This window comes from Lolium rigidum, chromosome 7, assembly GCF_022539505.1.
Source record: "Lolium rigidum isolate FL_2022 chromosome 7, APGP_CSIRO_Lrig_0.1, whole genome shotgun sequence".
NCBI lineage: Eukaryota > Viridiplantae > Streptophyta > Magnoliopsida > Poales > Poaceae > Lolium > Lolium rigidum.
The window spans coordinates 184,000,725-184,015,408 of record NC_061514.1 but is presented as its reverse complement, the minus strand read 5'-3'; the positions used below and the strand labels follow the sequence as shown (position 1 = coordinate 184,015,408).

General features: G+C 40.2%; 1 pseudogene; it reads left to right on the top strand.

Moving 5' to 3' along the window:
- Positions 1–252: 252 nt before the first annotated feature.
- LOC124672363 lies at positions 253–2,119 on the top strand (annotated as a pseudogene).
- Positions 2,120–14,684: the final 12,565 nt, after the last annotated feature.

The window sequence follows — 14,684 nt, the reverse complement described above, 5'->3', positions numbered from 1 at the left end:
TATACATTTACCGTTGATCACTCAAATACGGAGGGATTGATTATTCAAATAAAAAGGGTTGATAACTTTTAGCCAGAAAAAAAGTTTGTCGAAACATATCAACATGGGTGCTAGTTTTGAAGACCTCGCCGAGACGGATTTATTGGTGAAAGCGGATCTTAATTTGGAGTTGTCGTTTGAAAGTTAAAACATTTTGAATTTTCAAATTTGGAAAAGATTTCGCTGACATCAGCAAATTTGTCTATTTTGTGCATGCATGCAGAACTTTTTCTCAATAGCCTGTACCAGGTTAATAATTTTATACATTTACCATTGATCACTCAAATACGGAGGGATTGATTATTCATATAGAAAGGGTTGATAACTTTTAGCCAGAAAAAAAGTTTGTCGAAAAATATTAACATGGGTGCTAGTTTTGAAGATCTCGTTGAGACGAATTTATTGGTGAAAGCGGATCTTAATTTGGAGTTGTCGTTTGAAAGTTAAAACATTTTGAATTTTCGAATTTGGAAAAGATTCCGCTGACATAAGCAAATTCGTCTATTTTGTGCATGCATGCAGAACTTTTCCTCAATAGCCTGCACCGCACCAGGTTGATAATTTTATACATTTACCGTTGATCACTCAATTACGGGGGGTTGATTATTCAAATAGAAAGGGTTGATAACTTTTAACCCGAAAAAAAAGTCGTCGAAACATATTAACATGGGTGCTAGTTTTGAAGATCTCGACGAGACCGACTCATAGGTGAAAACAGAGATCTTAAATCGGAGTTGTCGTTTGTGAGATAAAACGTTTTAAATTTTAAAATTCGGAAAGATTCTCGCTTACGTCATCAAATTCGTCTGTTTCTACATGCATGCAAAACTTTCCCTCAATAGCCTCCACTACAGTCCAAAATTTGCCAAAAATGGAAAGAAAATTTTATTGAAAACCGATCGCTCATTTCCTCCCTGGCGCGCGAGCTAGTTAGGGCAGCCCAATTACTGGACCATTAGCGGCACTAGTTATAAACTGCCGTGCAAAACAATTATTTGCGGCAGTTGGCTAAAACGCCGGAACCAAAATGCCGCGAATCGTGGGATCGTGGGGTAGTGTCTTCCTCTTCGTCCACGAACGCTGCAGAAACAGCCTCGTCGTCGCCATACTTCCCACCCGAGCTGATCCCGTTGATCGCGAGCTACCTGACGACCCTCCATGGCTTCTTCGCCCTCCGCGCCGCCTGCCGTACCTACCGGGCTCTCCTCCCGACGTCACCGGCCAACCTCGCCTCCCAGTGCCCGTTACTCCTTGTCACCCACAAGGCCTCCGTATCGGAAGCGCTCTTCCACGCCCCTCTCCGCCGCCTCCTCCGCTTCCGCCTCCCCTGCACGCGGCTAGATGACCGCGACCCCTCCCTCACCCGCTTCTACTCCTTTGGCTGGCGCGTCGCCATCGAAGACCGCAACGCCCACGGCAGGCACCGAGACCTACGCATCTGCCATCTCCTCACAGGCGAGCCCACCCAAATGACTTCCAAGGAGTCATCTTTTCCGGCGACCTCGTCATCACCTTCGAGCTACGGAGCCACGTCCTCTACTACTGCCGCATTGGGGATGCTAAGTGGCGAGCCGCGTTTTGCGATGAAGACTACAGGATTTACAACTTGATGTTCGTGAAAGACACCCTCTATGCGCTGATCTATCCAAATTACCGCCTCGCCATCGTCGAGCTCCACATCAATTCGATGGAATTGTCGTTTTTGGGAGACAAATCGAGTGCACGGACAGTTCAGAAGAGTACGCGGTCCTGGCTCGCAGAGTGCCGCGGTGAGCTGTTGCTCGTTGTCCCTGTGCAGTGCTCTCGACCGGTTTACCATGTTTTCTGTTGGCAATCCGAGGAGAGGAAGTGGGCAAGGACTACTAACCTTGGTGGATGTAGCTTGTTCTTTAATAGACATCAGTTTGCAGGTTGGCTTGGTCCAGATCATCCCGCAGTTAGAAGGGACTGCATGTACTTCACTTGCTTATATGGGCAGTGGGGAAAGTATTCTTTGGTTGATGGATCTTGGCATGAACGTGTTGTCGACTACCCAGGGCTTGGGTCACCACTGGCTTGGGTCCTTCCAAGCATTGGCTGATGCTATGAGTACAATGAGTATCGGAACAGTCCACAAGTTCTTAAGGTACATTTGCTCCCTAATGACTTATTATTGTAATCACTGAGTGCTACATTTGCTGTTTGGTAATCAAGATATTCGAGTGACTCTTTAGCAGAAAGTGTGTATAAACTTATATCTGAATTGACATTGCTCAAACCTTCAAATATTTGATAATGATGGGCACAAGTCCCTGGAAATTAATCTTGGGGTATGATTTCTGCTAATTTCTCTTTGGCACTACATCATGACAGCAACAACTAGTGGAGTGGAATTTTAGGTATGAAATAATTAAAGAAGACCATTGCTTTGTAATAGAACCCCATACATTTTTGCAGACTGATATTGCTATCTAATTAGCGCCCTTGTTGGGCTGGTTCAAAATGGCTTAGGTGGTCTCTGCCGCTTCCTTCGCTCCCGCAATGAGTGGCAGCTAGGATTTCTCTCATACAGCTGGTCTTGCGGGCTGGTATGAACAAAATTATCAATAGGAAACCCAGATGCTTGCCCAAAAGGATGAGTATGCCTGTTCTCTTTGAAATGTTGTGGTCTCTATCTACCTAGGATAGTTCTGGTGTTTATCGTGATGAGGTGGGCGTTACCACATTGCTTCAACGTGAAAAATATAACGATGGTGTAATTGATCGGACGACCCTGAAAGCAATGCCATGTGCATAGGCTATTGGGCAAGGATGTTTGGGCAAGTCGAGTGGTAATAGTACCTTAAGCCTGTCTTTAGGTTGCACAACTCGATTCTGGAAACAAGGCATGGAGTTCACATAAGGGGTAATGGTATGGAGGATTTCCAGCGGATGACTTCTATTCCTGTAGGTCTTGAGTCCAACGTTAAGGTCCATAATTTAGCCAAGTGATTGCTGTCTTGGACTATGGCCATTATGGTTGGTTAAGAGATGTTAAATCAGGAGAGGAAATGAATGTACATATCGCAACAATGTTGGTTGCATGGGCTATCCCCCCTCTTGCCACTTCTTGGGGGGGGGGGGGGGCAGGCTTGTGACGCCACTTCTTGTGTTATAAAATTTCTATATTAATTTTCTCAAAAATAAATGTTTTTTAAGAAGGTCTGCCCAACCTTGCAAAAATTTCTAGGTCCGCCACTGGTCCGTTGGTATGTATATTGAGCTAGAAGATTGGTTTATACATGATATTACATCTGTATATTGTACTAAAATGGTAGGGTGAATTGAAGTTTATATTGCAAAATCTAATATGTGGTCAGCACCCAAATTTAGCATGAAATATATGTATCTATATCTGGACTTTCTTTCGTGTTTTCTGATATAGTTCAAACACATAGATATACTCCCTCCGTAGGTTATCTGAGATACATTCAAATTTTGAAAAATCCCGGAAACCTTCATGGGACGGAGGGAGTACATGAAACCAAACTTCATGTATTGACTTACTGTCTAACCTTAGACAATACATACTTGTTAGAATGTGCAGATATTGGACAACGGAGATTGTTTCATGCGGTTAGTTTTATAACGATTAATCGCTATAAATATGAATACTTAATGTATGACATATGTTAAGTAGGTGACTTGTGTAAACCTCTCAAGAAAATGCGAATTAATTTTTCTATTGTGTCATGTTTATGAGATTTAGTCTGGTTACGGGGATATGATACTAATAAAGAAATATTGGGAGAATTAACATTAATGTATCCATCTAATTTTTTTATTTCATAAAATACCATCAATTTAACTACTTGTTTCCTCATTACCATTAGTATTGTTTTAGTTAGAAAGGTAAACTGCCTTCCAAAATCGAACCTCTTGGTTATTACCCTTCGCCAATGCACTAGCATTCAGTTCAAATGATGACATTGTGAAACATAAATTTTTCGTGTTCGAACTGATGTGTTAAGTGCAACACACTAGGGGTTAACAGAACAAGGATTGATGGAGATATTGAGGAAAAATTAGGGGTATTGTGTGACAAAGTAGAAAACACCCAAACCCTAGCTGGATTGAATCCCTTGGGAATTAGAGCGAACTGATATGGGCATGGAGGCCTATGTGGAGGCCAATTTCAGGACTCCACCAAGCTAGGCGATACGTCATCGAGGATTCAGGAGTGACACGCTAGGACGACCTACGCCATGTAATAACTAAGTCTAAGGTTGTACCATTCATTCTATGTTAGAAAATAATGTAGCCAGGTCATGTGGTGGGCCAATTAGGGTTAAATTAGTGTTCTGTTTGGTTTTGGACCTGTCCAAACCAAACCAGGTTAGGCCCATAGTGGGGCGCCCCAACCTAGCAAGGCTGGCCGGCCACCTCCCCCTCATATAAGGAGGTGGGCGGCTAGGGTTTAGAGAAGTTCAAGTTTAGTCTAAGAGTTAGGTTATACCTAGTTGCGTGTGTTCACGTGCATCATCCCTCCGGGGGTACGGTGCTGCCGTTTATCTATATTATCCGTTGCGAAGGTTCTTGTGTTCATCAAGGATTGTCTAGCTCAGGTTTGAGGCGTATCGTTCATCGATCCGTTGCTTGCTGGATTCGTTCCCTCTTCTCCAGGCTGCGTTCATCGCGTTGTTGGGAGGATTTACTACCCCAGGTTCTCGCTGTGAAAGATCGGGTATCAACCTAGGTGGATCGGCTTGGATCCACCGTATCACGAACAAATCCTAGCTATAAGCATTTCTTTCTTACCAATAAAACTTTTATATCACTATATGACTAGTAGCTCAAGAAACTAATAAATACAGCCGGCCCAATATTTGTACGTGAATTTGTTGTATGGTTCTGTTTCTTGACTTGGTATTTGAATTCGTATTTTATGGTTTGACAAATGTATTTTTAATGTATTTTTCAATTTTGTAATGTGTTTTATTGACTATGGAGGTGCCAGATAGCCTAGATTGTAAAAGATGCACCCAATAATTCCCCAAATCCTAGCAGTAACACATGCCAAGAGCAAATGATTACATGTTTCAACTTGATCACATAAAGAACATGCAGGATTTGCCGGGTTTTTTTTGCATGTTTCATTTTGAGTCATTTGCCACATGAAAATTAAAAAAATTCAGAAGAAGTTTTGCTTTCCGCAAACATTTTATTACTAGGACCAGGAATATCAATTCCGAGAAATTCATACAAAGATTTTGTAGAGAAGGAATTGTTCTATTAAGAGGCCAAAGGATTTTATCTCACTCAGCGGACATATTAATGGACAACGCTTTTTTCCTTTATATAGTTCCAATGTTCCAACATCTAAGGTAACATCCTTCTCTGAAAAGGCATGCTAAAATTGTTTCCCGCAGCTTTCGGAAATGTAATATCCTGCTCTTGACAAATGTCAAATAAAAGAGAATGGGTATCACAAAGAGGTTTTCTTCTAGCCACACACCTTTTCATAATCTCATCAGATCACCCACCGTTAAGGAATATTTTCCTACTCATAAAATATATATCTTTAGCTTTCATCAGAGCTTTCCACGCACGGGAATCATTAAATTTGAGCGTAGCCACTGATTTATTAGTAATATATTTAGCTTTCACAATTCTTTGCCACAACTCATCCTAAGCCTATAGTTTCCCGCACTATTTCACCAATAAGCTCAAATTTTGTTTCTGAAGATCTTTCACACCCAAACCACCTTTGCATTTTGATCTACAAATTATTTATCCTCTTAACTAAATGGTGTCTTCTTTTTATATTGTTTCCTTTTGCCAAAGGAAACTCCTCATATGCTTGTATAACTTCTCAATGAAAGTGTTGTTCAAGAGGAACATGGACATATAATAAGATGGTTTATCAGTAAGAAAATATTATAAAAGGGTCGATCTAACCCCAGAAAGACAAGATTGTATCGCTCCCTGTAGTTCATAAATAGGTGATGTATTGGACATAACCACTATTTTTAGGAAGAATATGCGATGTTTTGGACACCGGTAGTCTGCAATACATCACTTTGACCGCTAGTTTTTATATTGTATGCTCGGAAAATTATTCTGCTCAAACATATGCACAGAATTTGTAAGTTTTTAATCTAGAAATAATACGGATAGTCAAAATTTTAAATATTAGACTGAATTAAGTTGTGTACCAAACATTTTTTTATGAAGTGGACACGGTACACAACTATAATATGCCTTGGCAGTCTCCTGAAATTATTTATCCTGTCATCATGTACAACTATATGCCACTAGCACACAAGATATAGGATACATTTTTTTTCCAGGCAATCCAACATGGGATCGAATTTCATTACCTTTGACATAATGAAATACAAACAACTGGGGCAAAGTCATCCTTTTTTACAGGTGCAACAACTAACAAAAAACAAAAAACACCGCCTACTACTAGCGTTCTGGGTTAAACATCACATAATAGGAGTTCTTACAGGACCATAGCTAGGTGGCAAAGGAGATCTCAAACCTACAACACAGATCAAAACAAGATCGAAATCAAACAGTATCAACATCATCTTCTTCCACGTCCTCCCTTACAATGTTACCAGCCCCGTAAACCGATCACCCAATAAAATGAGATGAAGAAGGATAACTCGAGAGGATCCACTTCCACCTAGATCACTAGCCTTAAGAGATTGTCTCGGTGATCTAACCAACTTACCCTCAAAGCAAGATTTATTCCAAAACTTCCAGATTACTCAGCAAATCACAGCTAACCCCGCAATCCGCGTGTTTTGACTGATTGGGGCAAATGGAGGAAACCACTAAAAGAATTGGGCAAAACATCCAGGTTGCGAGGAGGCTCCAATGGCTTTCCCAATAGAACTCCAAACAAACTTGGTGGCTGCACATTCGAAGAACAAATGACTGATTGACTCATGTTCGTTACAAAACTGATAGCGAGGGTTTCCTGGCCAATTACGTTTTACCAGGTTATCTTTTCTTGCAATTGAGTTGTGCCATAGGAGCCATAGCTAAATCTTGCTTTTGGGTGAAATTTCTGCTCTTCCAAAGGTGCTTGAAGGACCTATCTATACCATTACTACAAAGGTGGTTGTACCGTGACTTGACACTAAATTTGCCACTTTTTGTCCATTTCCAGAAGGGCTTATCTTGTTCATCATTGAGAGTGATTTGAATCAGCAACTGTAACAACCCATTCATTTGTTCAGCTAAATCAGGCGTCAGCCATCTCCTAATTGTAAATCTCCAGCCCAAGAATGTTGCATCAGCCACCGTGATATTTTGCTCAATACAGACATTATAAATATTTGGGAATTTATCCTTCAAAGGACATTGCCCACACCAAGAGACACATCAGATGGTCATTGCACCATTACCACAACCTCCATCCTTCTCCCACATAAATAAAGGTTTTTTAACAGCACCATATCTTTCCAAAGGGGCGAATCACTAGGCCTGCTTTTGGAATAAAAGACACCAACACCTCTCAAATTTTTTCTTCGCATAAACTCCTGCAATAGTCCAGATCCACTACCCAATTTCCACCACCATTTACGCAGCAAACTAATATTGAGTTTGTACAAATGGTTTAAACCTAGGCCACCCTTTTTATTGGTTTGCAAATCCATTTCAATTGATAAAGTGATATTTTCTCCTATCTACACTTCTAGCCCAGAAGAAAGATCTTACTGGCTTACTCATTTCTTAAATATTGGTTTTGTGTAACAATCTTAAGGACATCTGGTAGACTGCAGTACTGGATAAACATGCATCAATCTTAATCACCCCCCCTATAGACATTGAGTTACCAATCCAGCCACTCCTTTTTTTCCTGGTTTTTTCACCAAGGAAGCCCATGTCAGCCACATAAGTCCTTCTGGCACTCACAGTTGTGCCAAGATATCAGATGGGCCACACCCCTTTCTGACAATTGAACAACTAACCAAAGCATTCTACTTTAAGATCATCCTCCATGATCAATATGCTTTTACTTTTTTCAAAGTTAATCTTCAAACCATACATAGACTCAAAGATATATATAGAAAGAGTTTCAGATTCCTTGCTTGTTCCGTATCATCTTGAATCAACAAAATAGTGTCATCAGCATATTGTAACATAGCAACACCTTTATCAATTAACTTGCTAGCTAATCATGTAATGATCCCATTCTGTTGTGCTAAGCAAATATTTTTAGCCAAACTATTAGCAGCCATATTGAAAAGAAAGGGAGCAAAAGGATCTTCCTGTCTCACACCTTTACAGCTAGCAAAATAGGGGCCAATCATATCATTTACTTTCACACTCAGAGACCCTTGTAATACCACTTTCCTGATCCAGTCCAACCAGTTATCACTGAATCACTTTTGTTTGCAGCAATTAAACAAAAATTCCCAATTAACTTTGTCATAGGCTTTCTCAAAATGATTTTTCAAAACAACCCCTGTTGTTTCATGACTTTTCTTTCTCTAAAAACCTCTTGAAACAACATAAATCAATTAGATATATAACTCCTTTTAATAAATATAGTTTGATTAGGAAGCAAGAGCTTGCTCATGACAGGCTCAGCTCTCACAGTAAGACCTTTGGTGAAAATTTTCATTAACACTTGAAGAAGACAAATGGGTCGATCTCTATTTCCGAATTGTGTCAGCCTCATCACTTTTTGGATCAAAGTTATAATACCATAGTATATTTTGTCTAGATCAATCTTATGTTCAAAAAATCATCAAAAACAAGCATCAAATCATTCTTAATAATGTCCCAGCATTCCTCATAAAATTCTATAGGTATTCCATCGGGACCTGCAACTTTATTATTCTCCATCTGATCAATTGCATCTCTAACTTCCCCTCATGTGAATCTTTTGTCCATGGTGTTTATATTAGATTCATTAAGCTTATCTTCATCACCCAGACATCATTATTTAACCTCACACCAGCATCAATGGCAGGCCCAAACATCATTTATAAAAAACCAGTGGCATTAGATAACAAATTGCCATCACCCTAAATGACACTATCCCCAGTTTCAGAGAGAAAATAGTTCTTTTCCTCTTACAGCCATTGGAGGATCTATGGAAAAAGGCAGTATTACTGTCACCTTGCAAAAGCCGCTTTAGTCTTGATCTTTGTTGCCAAAAAATTTCCTCATTCTCCAGAATTTTGAGCAGCTCCTGTTGAATTTGATTTTTTCCTCCTAATTTTTTCTGCAGACAAAGTAGCAATCTCTTCCATTTCTCCAGCTCCTCTAACTCAAGATAATTTTTTCTTTTGATATCATTCCCCCTCAAATTAGCTCCACATCCTTTAAGAGCATTCTTGATATTCTTTAATTTTTTCTGCATTTTCTCCAAACTACTGCAAGCAAAAACAGGTTGGTGCTAGATTTTATTTAGTCTACTGAAGAAGCCATCTTTTCTAAAATTTGAATTACATGTTCTTCTTTTCTTTTGTTTCCATAGTGACAAGAATAAGTGGATTATGATTAGATATTTCTCTAGCAAGCTTGTGCGCTGTGGTGATAGGAAAAAGGTCATCCCGGGAATTGCTCATCAAAAATTTCTGTCCATTTTCTCCGAAGTGGGGTCTTTTGATTGTTTGACCAAGTATACTACCATCCAAATAAGTGGATATCCCTCAGTGCATATTTATATATGATTGAATTGAAAAGATCAGACCATTTGGTACCTCTCATAACTTTGTTCTACTCAAAACAAAATATCAGCAAATTAAAATCCCCGCTAATCAGGAGGGGAATGGATTGGTCACTCCAAATATTCCCAAGCTCAATCAAAATATCTTCTTTATCCCCATCCTGTGCGGCTCCATAAACTATGACCAGATGCTGGCGCGGAGTTGGCGTGGGAGTTAGAAATCTTTGTGGAGTAACTTTTTTCTTCAGATCCCCGGCAACGGCGCCAGAAATTTGCTTGATGCGTGTAGCTGACACGTCCGTTGGGAACCCCAAGAGGAAGGTGTGATGCGCACAGCGGCAAGTTTCCTCGTAAGAAACCAAGGTTTAATCGAACCAGTAGGAGTCAAGAAGCACGTTGAAGGTTGATGGCGGCGGGATGTAGTGCGGCGCAACACCAGAGATTCCGGCGCCAACGTGGAACCTGCACAACACAACCAAAGTACTTTGCCCCAACGAAACAGTGAGGTTGTCAATCTCACCGGCTTGCTGTAACAAAGGATTAATCGTATTGTGTGGAAGATGATTGTTTGCAAGAAAACAGTAAAACAAGTATTGCAGCAGATTTGTATTTCAGTATAAAAGAATGGACCGGGGTCCACAGTTCACTAGAGGTGTCTCTCCCATAAGATAAAAGCATGTTGGGTGAACAAATTACGGTCGGGCAATTGACAAATAGAGAGGGCATAACAATGCACATACATGTCATGATAAGTATAGTGAGATTTAATTGGGCATTACGACAAAGTACATAGACCGCCATCCAGCATGCATCTATGCCTAAAAAGTCCACCTTCGAGTTATCATCCGAACCCCTTCCGGTATTAAGTTGCAAAACAATGGACAATTGCATTAAGTATGGTGCGTAATGTAATCAACAACTACATCCTTAGACATAGCATCAATGTTTTATCCCTAGTGGAAACAGCGACATCCACAACCTTAGAACTTTCTCATCACATCGTCCCGAGATATCAATGGAGGCATGAACCCACTATCGAGCATAAATACTCCCTCTTGGAGTTAAGAGCAAAAACTTGGCCAGAACCTCTACTAATAACGGAGAGCATGCAAGATCATAAACAACACATAGGTAATAACTTGATAATTAACATAACATAGTATTCTCTATCCATCGGATCCCGACAAACACAACATATAGCATTACAGATAGATGATCTTGATCATGTTAGGCAGCTCACAAGATCCAACAATGAAGAACAATGAGGAGAAGACAACCATCTAGCTACTGCTATGGACCCATAGTCCAGGGGTGAACTACTCACTCATCACTCCGGAGGCGACCATGGCGGTGAAGAGTCCTCCGGGAGATGAATCCCCTCTCCGGCGAGGTGCCGGAGGAGATCTCCGAATCCCCCGAGATGGGATTGGCGGCGGCGGCGTCTCAGTAAGGTTTTCCGTATCGTGGCTCTCGGTACTGGGGGTTTCGCGACGGAGGCTTTAAGTAGGCGGAAGGGCAACGCGGGGGGCCACACGAGGGCCCCACACCATAGGTCGGCGCGGCCAGGGCCTGGGCCGCGCCGCCCTAGTGTGGCGGCGCCTCGTGGCCCCACTTCGACTCCTCTTCGGTCTTCTGGAAGCTTCGTGGCAAAATAGGACCCTGGGCGTTGATTTCGTCCAATTCCGAGAATATTTCGTTACTAGGATTTCTGAAACCAAAAACAGACGTAGAACAAAGAATCGGCTCTTCGGCATCTTGTTAATATGTTAGTTACAGAAAATGCACGAATATGACATAAAGTGTGCATAAAACATGTCGATATCATCAATAATGTGGCATGGAACATAAGAAATTATCGATACGTCGGAGACGTATTAGCATCCCCAAGCTTAGTTCTGCTCGTCCCGAGCAGGTAAAACGATAACAAAGATAATTTCTGAAGTGACATGCCATCATAACCTTGATCATACTATTTGTAAACATATGTAATGAATGCAGCGATCAAAACATTGGTAATGACATGAGTAAACAAGTGAATCATAAAGCAAAGACTTTTCATGAATAGTACTTCAAGACAAGCATCAATAAGTCTTGCATAAGAGTTAACTCATAAAGCAATAAATCAAAGTAAATGTATTGAAGCAACACAAAGGAAGATTAAGTTTCAGCGGTTGCTTTCAACTTGTAACATGTATATCTCATGGATAATTGTCAACATAGAGTAATATAACAAGTGCAATATGCAAGTATGTAGGAATCAATGCACAGTTCACACAAGTGTTTGCTTCTTGAGGTGGAGAGAGATAGGTGAACTGACTCAACATAAAAGTAAAAAGAATGGTCCTTCAACGAAGAAAGCATCGATTGCTATATTTGTGCTAGAGCTTTTATTTTGAAAACATGAAACAATTTTGTCAACGGTAGTAATAAAGCATATGAGTTATGTAAATTATATCTTACAAGTTGCAAGCCTCATGCATAGTATACTAATAGTGCCCGCACCTTGTCCTAATTAGCTTGGACTACCGGATCATCGCAATACACGTGTTTTAACCAAGTGTCACAATGGGGTACCTCCATGCCGCATGTACAAAGGTCTAAGGAGAAAGCTCGCATTTTGGATTTCTCGCTTTTGATTATTCTCAACTTAGACATCCATACCGGGACAACATGGACAACGAGATAATGGACTCCTCTTTAATGCATAAGCATGTGGCAACAATTATTATTCTCATATGAGATTGAGGATATATGTCCAAAACTGAAACTTCCACCATGAATCATGGCTTTAGTTAGCGGCCCAATGTTCTTCTCTAACAATATGTATGCTCCAACCATTAAGGTGGTAGATCTCTCTTACTTCAGACAAGACGGACATGCATAGCAACTCACATGATATTCAACAAAGAACAGTTGATGGCATCCCCAGAAACATGGTTATCGCACAACAAGCAACTTAATAAGAGATAAAGTGCATAAGTACATATTCAATACCACAATAGTTTTTAAGCTATTTGTCCCGTGAGCTATATATTGTAAAGGTGAATGATGGAATTTTAAAGGTAGCACTCAAGCAATTTACTTTGGAATGGCGGAAAATACCATGTAGTAGGTAGGTATGGTGGACACAAATGGCATAGTGGTTGGCTCAAGGATTTTGGATGCATGAGAAGTATTCCCTCTCGATACAAGGTTTAGGCTAGCAAGGTTATTTGAAACAAACACAAGGATGAACGGTGCAGCAAAACTCACATAAAAGACATATTGTAAACATTATAAGACTCTACACCGTCTTCCTTGTTGTTCAAAACTCAATACTAGATATTGTCTAGACTCTAGAGAAACCAAATATGCAAACCAAATTAGCAAGCTCTAAGTGTTTCTTCATTAATGGGTGCAAAGTATATGATGCAAGAGCTTAAACATGAGCACAACAATTGCCAAGTATCAAATTATCCAAGACATTTTAGAATTACTACATGTAGCATTTTCCAATTCCAACCATATAACAATTTAACGAAGAAGAAACTTCGCCATGAATACTATGAGTAAAGCCTAAGGACATACTTGTCCATATGCTACAGAGGAGCGTGTCTCTCTCCCATACAGTGAATGCTAGGATCCATTTTATTCAAACAAAAACAAAAACAAAAACAAACCGACGCTCCAAGCAAAGCACATAAGATGTGACGGAATAAAAATATAGTTTCAGGGGAGGAACCTGATAATGTTGTCGATGAAGAAGGGGATGCCTTGGGCATCCCCAAGCTTAGACGCTTGAGTCTTCTTAGAATATGCAGGGGTGAACCACCGGGGCATCCCCAAGCTTAGAGCTTTCACTCTCCTTGATCATATTGCATCATACTCCTCTCTTGATCCTTGAAAACTTCCTCCACACCAAACTCGAAACAACTCATTAGAGGGTTAGTGGAAAATAAAAATTAACATGTTCAGAGGTGACACAATCATTCTTAACACTTCTGGACATTGCATAAAGCTACTGGACATTAATGGATCAAAGAAATTCATCCAACATAGCAAAAGAGGCAATGCGAAATAAAAGGCAGAATCTGTCAAAACAGAACAGTCCGTAAAGATGGATTTAATTGAGCCACCAGACTTGCTCAAATGAAAATGCCCAAATTGAATGAAAGTTGCGTACATATCTGAGGATCACTCACGTAAATTGGCTTAATTTTCTGAGTTACCTACAGAGAATTAGACCAAGATTCGTGACAGCAAAGAAATCTGTTTCTACGCGAGTAATCCAAATCTAGTATTCACTTTACTATCAAAGACTTTACTTGGCACAACAAAACATAAAAATAAGATAAGGAGAGGTTGCTACAGTAGTAAACAACTTCCAAGACTCAAATATAAAACAAAAATACTGTAGTAAAAACATGGGTTGTCTCCCATAAGCGCTTTTCTTTAACGCCTTTCAGCTAGGCGCAGAAAGTGTATATCAAGTATTATCAAAGGGTGGTGCATCTACAGCGGGGTTTGGAGTTTTCTCAACCAAGCATAGTATATTGGATACATAAGTTTCAGCGTCTCCCTTTTCATTAGTCTTGGGCTTGCTACTCTCATCGAACAAATTTTCAAGAACAAGCCAAGCATAGTTATTTTCTAGTGCATCATTCATAGCTAGGAGTTTACATGGTATTGGTGCTTTGATCTCCCCACCATCATTAATATTATTAGTGTACCTTATTCTATCCATGTCCATTTTTTCAAGGAGACCAACAAAATTGGTATGAGAACCAAGCATATTAAATTTAGCAAAGACCTTTCTAGCCTCTCTTGCTAGACCACCAAATTCTCTAAGAAGGGTTTCTAAAACAAAATCTTTCTTTTCCCCCTCTTCCATATCACCGAGTGTAAGAAACATATGTTGGATTATAGGATTGAGATTAACAAATTTAGTTTCCAACATGCGAACTAAAGCAGCAGCAGCAATTTCATAAGTAGGAGCAAGTTCTACCAAGTG